The following is an 11340-nucleotide window of genomic DNA, read 5'->3' on the forward strand; positions in this document are numbered from 1 at the left end:
TTATTTGGCAGGTAGTTGGTATGCTACAATTTCTTTGTATAAAAATATCTAATCAGGCCTGGACAATAACAATTCGCCAAGATTCTGTTTCTTTGTAAGCCGTCTCAACCAGCGCATCACGCTGCACATGTCGCATATCATATATGATTTCCTAGGCGCCTCAGGTACTAAGTGAGAGACTTGCTCTTTGGTCATTCCCCAAAGTCTTTCCTTTCAATGTGCAAAACAGCACGTGCTGTCTCCAATCATCCTACTGGCCCTTCTCTCATCAGAGGCAATTGGCAGAGGAGGTCACTTAGGCAGAGAGGAGAGAGCTAGACAGAAACAGGCTGGGGAGGAAAAGGGGTAGAAAAGCCCACTCAGGCTGAAGACAACAGCAGTCATCTTGTTTAGAGAAGGGTCATGATTCAGGGCATCCAAGATCAGGTACCAGTAAAGGGAAATAGGTCTATGGTTCTCACTGTTCCTCCCACAACCCTCTGTCTCTTCTTATCTCTGCGTCTGCACACTATGCCTCGAGCCCAGATGTTCAGCTTATGCAGCACCTTCTACATCTTTTTTTTTCCAAAGTGTTTTCGTTTGTTGACATATATATTATCTCAATTTATCCTCATAACAGCCCTGGGGGGTAGGTGTTCTTATCATCCCCATTTTACAGATGAGGGAACTGAAGTTGGGTGACCTGGCCACAGTCACAAGGATAGTAAGTGAGGGGCAGGAGAGTTGTCTTCATCTTTTTGGTATCATTGGCATCTTTGACAGTCTGGAGAAGCCTATCAACCTCTTCTCAGAATTGTGTTTTTACATGCATAAAATAAAATGAATAGTTTTAAAGGCACATGAAAATAAAAATGTGATTTTTTCCCCTCCCCATCCACATTTATAGACTTCCCTAAAACCTTCAAGGATCTCTTGGAAGGGGAGGGGGGGTGACACAATCTCTATATATGAGAACCTCTGTGTATTAGACCATTCCTAAAATCTTTCCACCTCTAGCTGCCAGTGCCCTTTTCTTAACATGACCATGTATTTATTTTGTATGTTCTTTGCACATACTTTTTATGGAATATAAGCTCCCTAAGGGCAAGTCTCAACTTCTCAGAGCTCTGTATAGCTCTGAGACTATAAATTATGAGGAAGTTATTGACCTGCACTGGCAAGTGGAGTGTCCTCACTAGGGAGTCCTTAACTGTCTATCTCTGTCTCTGATGTCTCTCTCTGCCTATTTCTATATATACATATATAGGGCAAACCAAGTCTTAGTGCATTATAAAGCTTTAAGAGCTTAAGACTGAGCTAAGACTTTTGGAACATTCTGAATGTATGGGCACATACTATGTATGTATCCATCCTTACATACATGTATGTGTCTGTGCATATCCCACAAACATTTATTAAACTACCTGCTCTGTGCCAGCTACAATGATGAACTACAGGGTGTGATAGTAATGGCAATTAAAGATTCCCCTGTATTGGCTTGGTTTTCAAATTGATTGTGTTAAAACCCAGAGTTTGTTAATCCCACCTGTGGGATAGGCTTGTTGATGTGAAAAGAAAGTCCTGAACTGGGAGGAGCTGGTGATGTAGATTTGGAGAGACACTAGAGAGAGGCGGAAGATCTTTTTTGGAAGCAGCACCTCGTGGAGAGAGAGAGACTAAGAGAATTGCTGGTGGCCGCTTTGAATTGCCCTGGACTTTTGAGACCTGCCCCCTGAGCTGCCAAGGACTGAGGAGACATGGCTGTTTTGCTGGTACTTTGTCTGTCTGTTTTGATGTTATTTTGCCAGATTTGTCCACTGGTGAAAGACTGTCCTTTTGTTGAAGAAGTCCTGGAACCTGGCTGTTCGCTAAGAAGCCCTGAGACTGTCCTGCAGACAGAGAGTGAATACTGTCCACTGGTGAGGGACAGTACTGTTGTTGCAGGGGTCTGGAGACTGTCCTGCAGACAGAGTGAATACTGTCCACTGGTGAGGGACAGTGCTGTTGTTGCAGGGGTCTGGGAGCCTTTCTGTTGGTTCAGAAGCCCTGAAGAAGGATTTTCTTGTTGTATGTTTACAGAAATCCTGGGAGAGGGCTTTGCTAATGTGTTCAGGGGTTCTAGGACTGTTCTACAGACAGAGGATAAATTCATAAAGGGACTGGCAATGTATCTTATGGCCTTGCTAAGCCTTGTCTCTCCAGGAACTAAGATTGCTGAGAACTTGCCTCATGTCAAGATGAAGAAAAGACCTCCATTTGGGTATTAAGTGCTGTGTTTAAACTTGATGTAACTCTGGGGTAGATTCAATTGTGATCCTGGGGGTGGGGAACTTTTGACCTTATTGTGCTCTGTGATTGACAAATGAAGGTACTTTACCTATGTTTGGAAACTAATCTCCATTTGAGAAGAGGGGTTTTGTGGTGGACTTAATTAAGGTATAGCCTAGGGATGGAGTAGTATTTAGAATAGGGACTTTGTAATTGATTGAATGATTGGAAGGTCCTGGGGTGGGGTAGTACTTGGAGATTATTTAATCACACTTAGTAAATGCTGTATTTTGAATGATGTCATGTTTTGATCTTCTCTGTTCTGGGTTTGTTACTGAATAAAATAGAGAGCACCTATGCTGGTATTTTGAACCTGGGAAGTTGCCTTTGCTTGGTATTACATTACACAGGGCTACAGAGAAAAATGCAATCAATGAAACAATCCCTATTCCCAACATTTATACATCTAGCTTATGCCTAAATCATAAATGGAAGTAGAAATTAGATTTTTAAATGGATATTTCCCAATGACCTAAGCTCTCCTAAACATTTTCTTTCCTTTTTCATTGAGTACAATTGGTGTGTGAGCATCTGTCTCTCAGGGATTGAGGAAGGGTGATACAGATTGGTCACAAGGCACTCAATGATTCATTTTCCATGGGGCTTTCATCTAAGGCAAAAAAAATATGGTCAGAAAATGGGTGACAATCTGACCCTCCCTCTGAAAAGACCAGAGAGAGCCAGGTCTCCCCCATCCCCCTGAGCCAAATTCACTTTTCTTAACTACTGTGTCAAACCTGGAATTGCTCATGTTTGTGCAACATTCCGTGAGTCACCAGCCCAAGGAGAGTCTCAGTTCTGCGGCAACTTTTCCATCTGAATTCTATAGAGGGTCAGGTAAAGGCCAGCCAGCTGTCAAAAGCATTGCTTGCTTTGACTGACTGCACCCTTACAAGTTCCCTGGGAGTGACTGTCTGGAAGCATTAAGGCCATTCTGGTATATTAGATAGCAATACCCCTGAAGCCAAAGCCAACATATTTCAGCAATAAAGAACGAATCACCCCATTTACTTCAAAGAAGAGAATTTCTGTAGCAGAAGTAGATGGGGAATGATGAAACTACACTAAAATGATGATTGTTAGATTTCTAAAATGACCAGTGTAACCTGCTGCTGACTCGCCTGGGCAGGAAGGAAGTCTGGGAATCAGGTCCAAGCTGACTCATTAAGCTTAAGCAAATTGTTTAAGTCCCTTGTTGGCTCAGTCTTTTTTCTATAAAATGGTAATTCTCCCCCCCCCCCCACTTGGATTATACAATTATGGAATCATAGTACCAAGGACACCTCCCAAGGTCATTTAGTTCAAAAGCAAACAGTTCTACAATTGCAGTTATGTTATTGAAGATAAGGGTTTTTTCTTGGTTTTGAGACAATTCCAAGGGGAAAGAATTAATTTATTCTCTTTGGGTTGCCTCTCATTTATGTTTGTACATTTGTGTATGTCCATAGTTATTTGAATGTTATCTCCTCATTAGAATGTAAGCTCCTTGAGGTCAGGAATTTTCTTTTTTTGCCTTTCTTTTATTTCCCCTGCATTCAGCATGTGTCTAGCATATCTTTGTTGTTCAGTTGTGTCCAACTCTGCACGAGCCAATTTGGGGTTTTCTTGGTAAAGATACTGGAGTGGTCTGTCATTTCCTTCTCCAGTTCACACAAACAGGGTTAAGTGACTTTCCCAGGGCCACACAGCTAATAAGTGTCTGAGGCCAAATTTGAACTCAGAAAAATGAGTCTTCCTGACTCCAGGCCCTGTACTCTATCTACTGTACCACCTAGCTTCCCTACCAGGCATATAGTAGTCACTTAATGAATGTCTGTTAACTTGACTCAGTAGATATGTTACATGTCAAAAACCTAATAACAGCAAAATCAATAAAGATTACATGTCAAATTAAAGGTCAAGCTTCATAACCTTAAAGCTGTGGTAGAGTGAATAGATAATCACTGAAGCCAGGCCACTCCTTTGACCCTCACCTGGCCTTCACTCATCATCTTTCCCATAAATTAGGTGCTATTTGCCACTGATGCCAGCCAACTTGAAAGACCAGGGCTATTGCTCAGAATTATCCTTGAACTAATATGTGCCTCATTATTGTCTACTGTGTTAACTGCACAAAAATGATTGGTCAGTAGATCAAAATGCCACCTTGAAGGATCTCCTCCAAGTAAGCATCTTCCATGTACAGGTCAGAATCATGCAAAATATAATAATAAGAGACTACCTAATTTGATGGAATCTCAGAATGGAGATACCCTGCTTTCCCCTCCTCTGCAGTAATAGAAGCCAGGCTAACAGTTTTAAGTCCCCCTAACCATTGAATGAATTCCTCTATCTCTCCTTTATTTAGTCAATTATAAAGTGGTTTTCCTGGCCAACTCTTCTTTAACTTAACCTTGAAGCAAAATTTATGAATTTATTTTCTCCAAATGCTACTTAACATAGTAGAAAAAATTTAATCTGTTGTGTTTCATATGCAAAGAACTTTTTCAAGATTAAAGGATTAAAATTATGCAAAACTAAATTATTTCTATTTGTTATCCCATCTCGATTTCTAAAATGAACAAATGAATGGATTTAAAAAGTTATTAAAGGGGCAGCCAGGTGGCTCAGCGAGTAAGAGCACCAGCTCCAGTCCTGGGATGACCTGGGGATCAAATCCGGGCTCGGATACTTACCACCACACCCAGAAATAACTGGCTGTGTAACCTTGAGCAAGTTACTTAACCCCGATTGCTTTAAAAAAAAGTTACTAAAAAAGAAAAACTGTGCTAAAATAATAATTTCCAAAACATTAGTTATTTTTCCATCATTAACAAGTCTTCCAAATGGGCCTGGGAGGAAGGGTAACACTTAAAGAAGCAGAGAGATGAGAGAAGATAATTCTAGAAAGAAGAAACAGTGGAGGAAGGAATCCTTTTGCTGTGCATAAACAACAGAGTCAAGCAATTAGGCTAGGTCCAGCGATGTGTTGTATAGAGAAGCAGGGGGATCTAAGCAGCAGTATGCTAAGTGTTTTAACTGCCAATTCTAAAGAAAAGAAAAGAAAAGAAAAGAAAAGAAAAGAAAAGAAAAGAAAAGAAAAGAAAAGAAAAGAAAAGAAAAGAAAAGAAAAGAAAAGAAAAGAAAAGAAAAGAAAAGAAAAGAAAAAAGAAAAGAAAAGAAAAGAAAAGAAAAGAGAAAAGAAAAGAAAAGGAAAGGAAAGGAAAGAAAAGAAAAGGACACAACAAACTTTGAAATTAATCTGCATTATTAACATTTTCTCTATCACTTTATTTGTAACATTTTATAATTTCTGAGATTTAAATGCTCACAATGAAAATTTAACATTCTGGCTCTTATGAGCTGATATGAGCTGACTCCAGTACACTCCCACATCTAAGAAGAGAAAGATAGGTTAGGACCAGATTGAAGTGACTTGAATGCCAAGATAAAATAAGGAATTAGGGACTTCAAGGAGACATGGAAGATTTTTTGAGTAGGAGAGGATAGGTATAAAACACTTTTGTACAAGTTAAAAATAAAATAAACTTATAACAAAGAGCTCGACTATATGGTACATGACAAGTGATGAAGGGATGAAAGTGACCATTGTAGCCAAAAGTCATCAGGGAAAACATCACAGGAATGGGACATTGCTATTTTTATTTGAAAGCTATAACCACTGTCCCTTATGTTAAATTTCATGCATTGGGATCCACATTAAAAGATTCAGGACAAAGGACACTATGTAGAGAAAGGCACTTAATTGGTCACAACTCCATACAATATTTAAGTTGATCATGACATTTCCGGTCCTCACTACCCTCTATCACAAATTACTCAGCCAAGTCAGCTGTACAGTCAAAGAATCACTCAGTTCTACTCTACAAAACATTTATTGAGCACCTATTATGTGCCAGGTACATGGTAGGTATTGGGGATGAAAAGAGGAAAAAAATTCCCAATCATCAAGGAGCTTACAATCCATTGAGAGGCTGCAGTATTAGCACATATGCAGACTAATATAGAATAATTTTAAAGAGAGAGCACTAAAAACCTGGATCATCAGAGTAGACCTTCTGTAAGAGGCGGCACTTGCTCTTTCCCTTGATAGAAGTATAGAAGACAGCCTGTACAATCAATTAAAAACATTCATTAAGCACCTACTATGTACCCAACAACAACAATACAAAAAAGACAGTCCCTGTCCTCAAGGTTGTTATTGTTACTGTGTTTGTCCTTTTTTGAAGAGGACCTTGGCATCAGGGAAATGATGACGTGACCTGTAGTTTACTATGATTTGAGTGAGGGAGGGCTGGGCAAGGTCACCAGCCTCACTTTCTCCTCTATCCTGGTCTGGATCCAGTAACCCTCCACTTAGTGGCTGTATTTTGGGCCCTCCTGGCTTAGGAGTGAATGTCAATGGTAACTGTTTCTCTTTTAGAGCAGCAACCCTGAGGGGCTTCCCCTCCCAGCTAGATTTTTTTTTCTTTTTTTCTAATTAAAAAAACCATCCCTCCACTCACTTCTTAAAGAGGCCTATTCACTGAATGGGTATTATCTCTCTTTAAGTAAGTGAAAAGGTCTTAGTCTAAAGGGTCTCCCAGTGCATCCTTGGGCCAACTCCAGTCCTCCTGATGAATATCTGGTCACTGGATCCAGATGGCTCTGGAGGCAAAAGTGAGGTTGGTACCTGAAAAGGAATACCCAAAAACCCCTATCCGGACATTTCAAAGAAAACCTCAAGGGATGGTGAATTCACTTTCTCCTAAGGTAGCACATTCCATCTTGAGAGAGCTTAAATCATGAAAAAAGGTTTTTATTTATTTGAGTCCCACTAACTCTTTACTATTTCTATCCATTGTTCCTAGATCTTCCCTCTGGGCCTAATAAGATTAAGGCTAATCCATTTTCCACAGGACAGATCTTTAAATACAAAAGACAGCTATCATTTTCCTAGGAAGTGATTTCCTACCTTTTGGCCTTTGATCAGAGTGGCTCAAATTCCTAAACTCTCCAGATACTACATTTCTTGTTCTCCTGACTGATGATTCTCTAGCCTTCATGACCTGTTATGGATAGACCTCAGACCCCACTTCACTCCAGACTGAATTTATCCTCTAGACTTCTCCACTTTCCCATTCCCCCATCCTCTTTACAGCTCCCTTTACATATCTTCTTCTGCCATAAGAATATAAGCTTCATAAGGGCTAGAATTGTGTTGTTTAGTAGTATTTGTTTCTCTAATGCTTAGTATAGTACTATATTTGTTGTTCAATCCTGTCTGACTCTTTGTGACCCCATTTGAAGTTTCTTGCCAAAGATACTGGAGTGGTTTGCTGTTTCCTTCTCCAGCTCTTTTTTTTTTTTAAACAAATGAGGAAAATGGTTAAGTGACTTGCCCAGGGTAACACAGCTAGTAAGTGTCTGAGGCTGGATTTTAACTCTTGGAGATGACTTCCTGCTTCCATGCCCAGTACTCTACTACACCACCTAGATGCTCTCACACATAGTGAACACTTAATAAGTTCTGCTCTATCTACCTATATTTATATAGTTATTTATCTGTCACCCAACTATCTATTACTTATCTATCTATCTCAAACTTAGCCTAGACCTTTGGCTATTGATAAGTACATCATACCTATCCTTTTCCCCTTAGATTCATACCCCTTTATAACCTTCCTTCAAACAAAAAAAAAATCCTGGGGTGGGGAGAGGAGGAGGGGGTGTTGCTAGGTGGCGAAGTGAATAGAACACATGGGCCCTGGAGTCAGGAGGACCTGGGTTCAAGTCTGGACTCAGACACTTAACACAAAAACTAGCCATGTGACCTTGGGCAAATCACTTAACCCCAATTGCCCCCCCAAAAGCAAAACAATAGTAATAGAAAAAGATAAATCCTTTGTCTTTTTCTTGCTCAAAAAAAAACAAAAAACAAACTAGGACTCATTTTCTTCTTCTGACCCACACTTGGCCTTCACCCTACTCTGTGAGTCTGACTGGACTCCTGTTTATGCACTTGCCCAGTATGATCACTGCTACTGTACCCACTCCATCTCTTAATCTCATTCCCTACCCCCTACTCTTTTTTTCATTTCTTAAAATAATAGACAGGCATCATGTTCTAGTCATAAGGAGTACTAAATTAGAAGTCAGTCACTGCATTCAAGCCCAACCTATGCCACTACCTAGTTATATAACAATGTACTAAGTGTTTAACTCTTTTTTTTTTGTAGTTTAGTTTTTATTTCATCATCATAAACTTAACTCTGTTGTCTAGCCAGACTTGTGGAAGGAAAAAGGAAGTGAAATCCAAAGAGAATTGCAGCAAGTGAGAGCACAAGGATTACAGGGTATAAAAGCAGATGGGATTTGGGGGTGCTCTCTCCGGCTACAGAGGAATGATTTGATGGTTAAGACAAAAATCAAAACAAAAAAAACTTATGAGAGCTGTCCACAGTCAGCGATAGTGATCTTCTTGCTGGTCTTGCCATCCTGAGAACCGAAACGCTCCATGGCTTCCACAATGTTCATGCCTTCTTTCACTTGGCCAAAGACAACACGCTTGCCATCCAACCAATCAGTCTTAGCAGTACAGATGAAAAACTGGGAGCCATTTGTGTTGGGTCCAGCATTTGCCATGGACAAGATGCCAGGACCAGTATGCTTCAGGATGAAGTTCTCATCAGCCAATTTCTCCCCATAGATAGACTTGCCACCAGTGCCATTATGGCGTGTGAAGTCACCACCCTAGCACATGAACCCAGGAATGATTCTGTGGAAGCAGGATCCCTTGTAACCAAATCCCTTCTCTCCAGTGCTCAGAGCACAGAAGTTTTCTGCTGTCTTTGGAACCTTGTCTGCAAAGAGCTCGAAAGTAATCTGGCCCAGGGGCTCGTTATCGACAAGATGTCGATGTACAAGTTATGATTGGCCATGGCCACAGATGCCGGGGATGGGCCTGACGGCAGAGGAAGAGGCGGCGGGGATCGGCGTACGGAACCAAGACGAGGACTCTGGGTGGCGGCGTTTGCAAAGCGGCCAAGTGTTTAACTCTTTAAATTTTTTTCAGATTCCTCCTCTATGTGTAATAGGCACATTGGCCAATGAAGCCCCAACCCTTCGTACATGTAAAATACCAACATAGAACCTTGTGATCCTAACTCCAGAAATGAGTGATAAAGGGCACTTTCTATCTCTATTTCAAAGCAGGTATAAAGTCAATTTTCTGTTCCTTTTTGTCTTTCCATGTAGTGAAAGAAAACCAAAAAGCATTTTAATTGGCTGCTGAAATGGAACTTGGTGCATGCACAAAAAGTTCTAGGAGGTGAACTCATTCTCTCTTTTCCAAAGGCAAATGAGAAAAGAAGTACTCATATCATGGAATTCCAGAAGGGAGCAGAGGTAATGGCAGTGGCCTTTCTCTGCTTCCTTATCTCCACACTTTGCTGCCATGTCACTGTGAACACATGCCCCTGCACAGAGACAGACCAAACCAGGATATGACCTTGTGAATTTTGAAAGGTCAGAAGAGCCATCAAAAGTCCATTTAGCAACCAGAGCTGGTAGAAGCAGCAGCAGAGTCCCTTGAAGAGCCAGCCCTGAGGAGTAATCATATTGATCCAGCCAAGCAGTGAATCAACCTGACACTCAATACAATATGTCCTACAAGCAAGGGAGTAGACTCATCTATCTGCTATGTCATGTTCAGAAGTGAACTTGGTGGGGGAAAGTTTTATAGTAAACCTTTTCAAAAGTTTCATTATTTATTTATTTTTAACTGTTTTTTTTTTTTAATTTTGAGTTACAAAATGTCTCCTTCCCTTCAGCTCTTCCCTCACCCACTGAGAAGGCAAGTAATATTATATAGATTATACATGTAAAGTTATGCAAAACATATTTCCACATTAATCATGTTGTAAAAACAAAACAAAAAACAAAAAATAAAATAAAACAAAAAAAATACTTTAATTTGCATTCAGGGTTCATCAGTTCTTTTTCTAAAGGTAAATAGGTTTTTCATCATAGATCCTCTGGAATTGTTTTTAATTATTGTATTGATCAGAGTTTTTATAGTTGATGATTGTTACATTATTACTGTACAATATGTACAGTGCTATACACAATGTGAACAATGATCTGACTCTGCTCACTTCATTTTGCATCAATTCACATAGATCTTCCCATGTTTTTCTGAAACAACACTGCTCATTTCTTATAACACAATGATATTCCATCACAATCGTATACCATAATGTGTTCAGTCATTTTCCAATTGATGAGTATCCCCTCGGTTTCTAATTCTTTTCTGCCACCAAAAAAAAAAAACTGTTGGAAATATTTTTGCATATGTAAGTCCTCTTTCTTTTTCTTTGAACTCTTTGAGATATATCTTTAGTAGTGCTAATACTACATCAAAGGGTTTGCACAGTTTTATAGCCCTCTGGGCAAAGTTCCAAAGCCAGAAATATTGGACCAGTTCACAAATGCACCAATTAGTATTCCCACTTTTTTACATCCCCTCCAACATTTCTCACTTTCCTTTTCTGTCATGTTAACTAATCTGATATATGTGAAGTGATGCCTAAAAGTTGTTTTAATTTTCATTTCTCTAATCAATAGTGATTTAGAGTACTTTTTCATATGATTCTAGATAGCTTTGACCTCTTCTTCAGAAAACTTACTATTCATATACTTTGGTCATTTATAGATTGGTAAATGGCTCTTATTTCTTAAAAACTTTGCTCAGTTTCCTATGTATTGGAAACATGAGACCTTTATCAGAGAAACTTGCTTTAAAAAAATATTCCCCAGTTTCCTGCTTTCCTTCTAATCTTGGCTGTATAGTTCTATTTGTGTAAAACTCTTTTAAATTTAATGTAATCAGAAATGTCTAGTTTGTATCTTGTGATGCTCTCTATCTCTTGTTTGATCATAAACATTTCCCTTATCCATAGATCTGACAGGAAATCTATTCCATGCTCCCTAATTTGCTCATGGCATCACTCTTTATGTCTAAATCATGTACCCATTTTGACCTTATCTTGGTGT

The 11340-nt window shown here is 39.6% G+C and overlaps 1 pseudogene; it reads right to left on the reverse strand.

Moving 5' to 3' along the window:
- Positions 1–8511: 8511 nt before the first annotated feature.
- LOC138167302 (peptidyl-prolyl cis-trans isomerase A pseudogene) lies at positions 8512–9227 on the reverse strand (annotated as a pseudogene).
- Positions 9228–11340: the final 2113 nt, after the last annotated feature.

Source organism: Petaurus breviceps, unplaced genomic scaffold, assembly GCF_028583685.1.
Source record: "Petaurus breviceps papuanus isolate PSGF00001 unplaced genomic scaffold, PetGlider_PUasm1.0 229, whole genome shotgun sequence".
NCBI classification, from domain to species: Eukaryota; Metazoa; Chordata; class Mammalia; order Diprotodontia; family Petauridae; genus Petaurus; species Petaurus breviceps.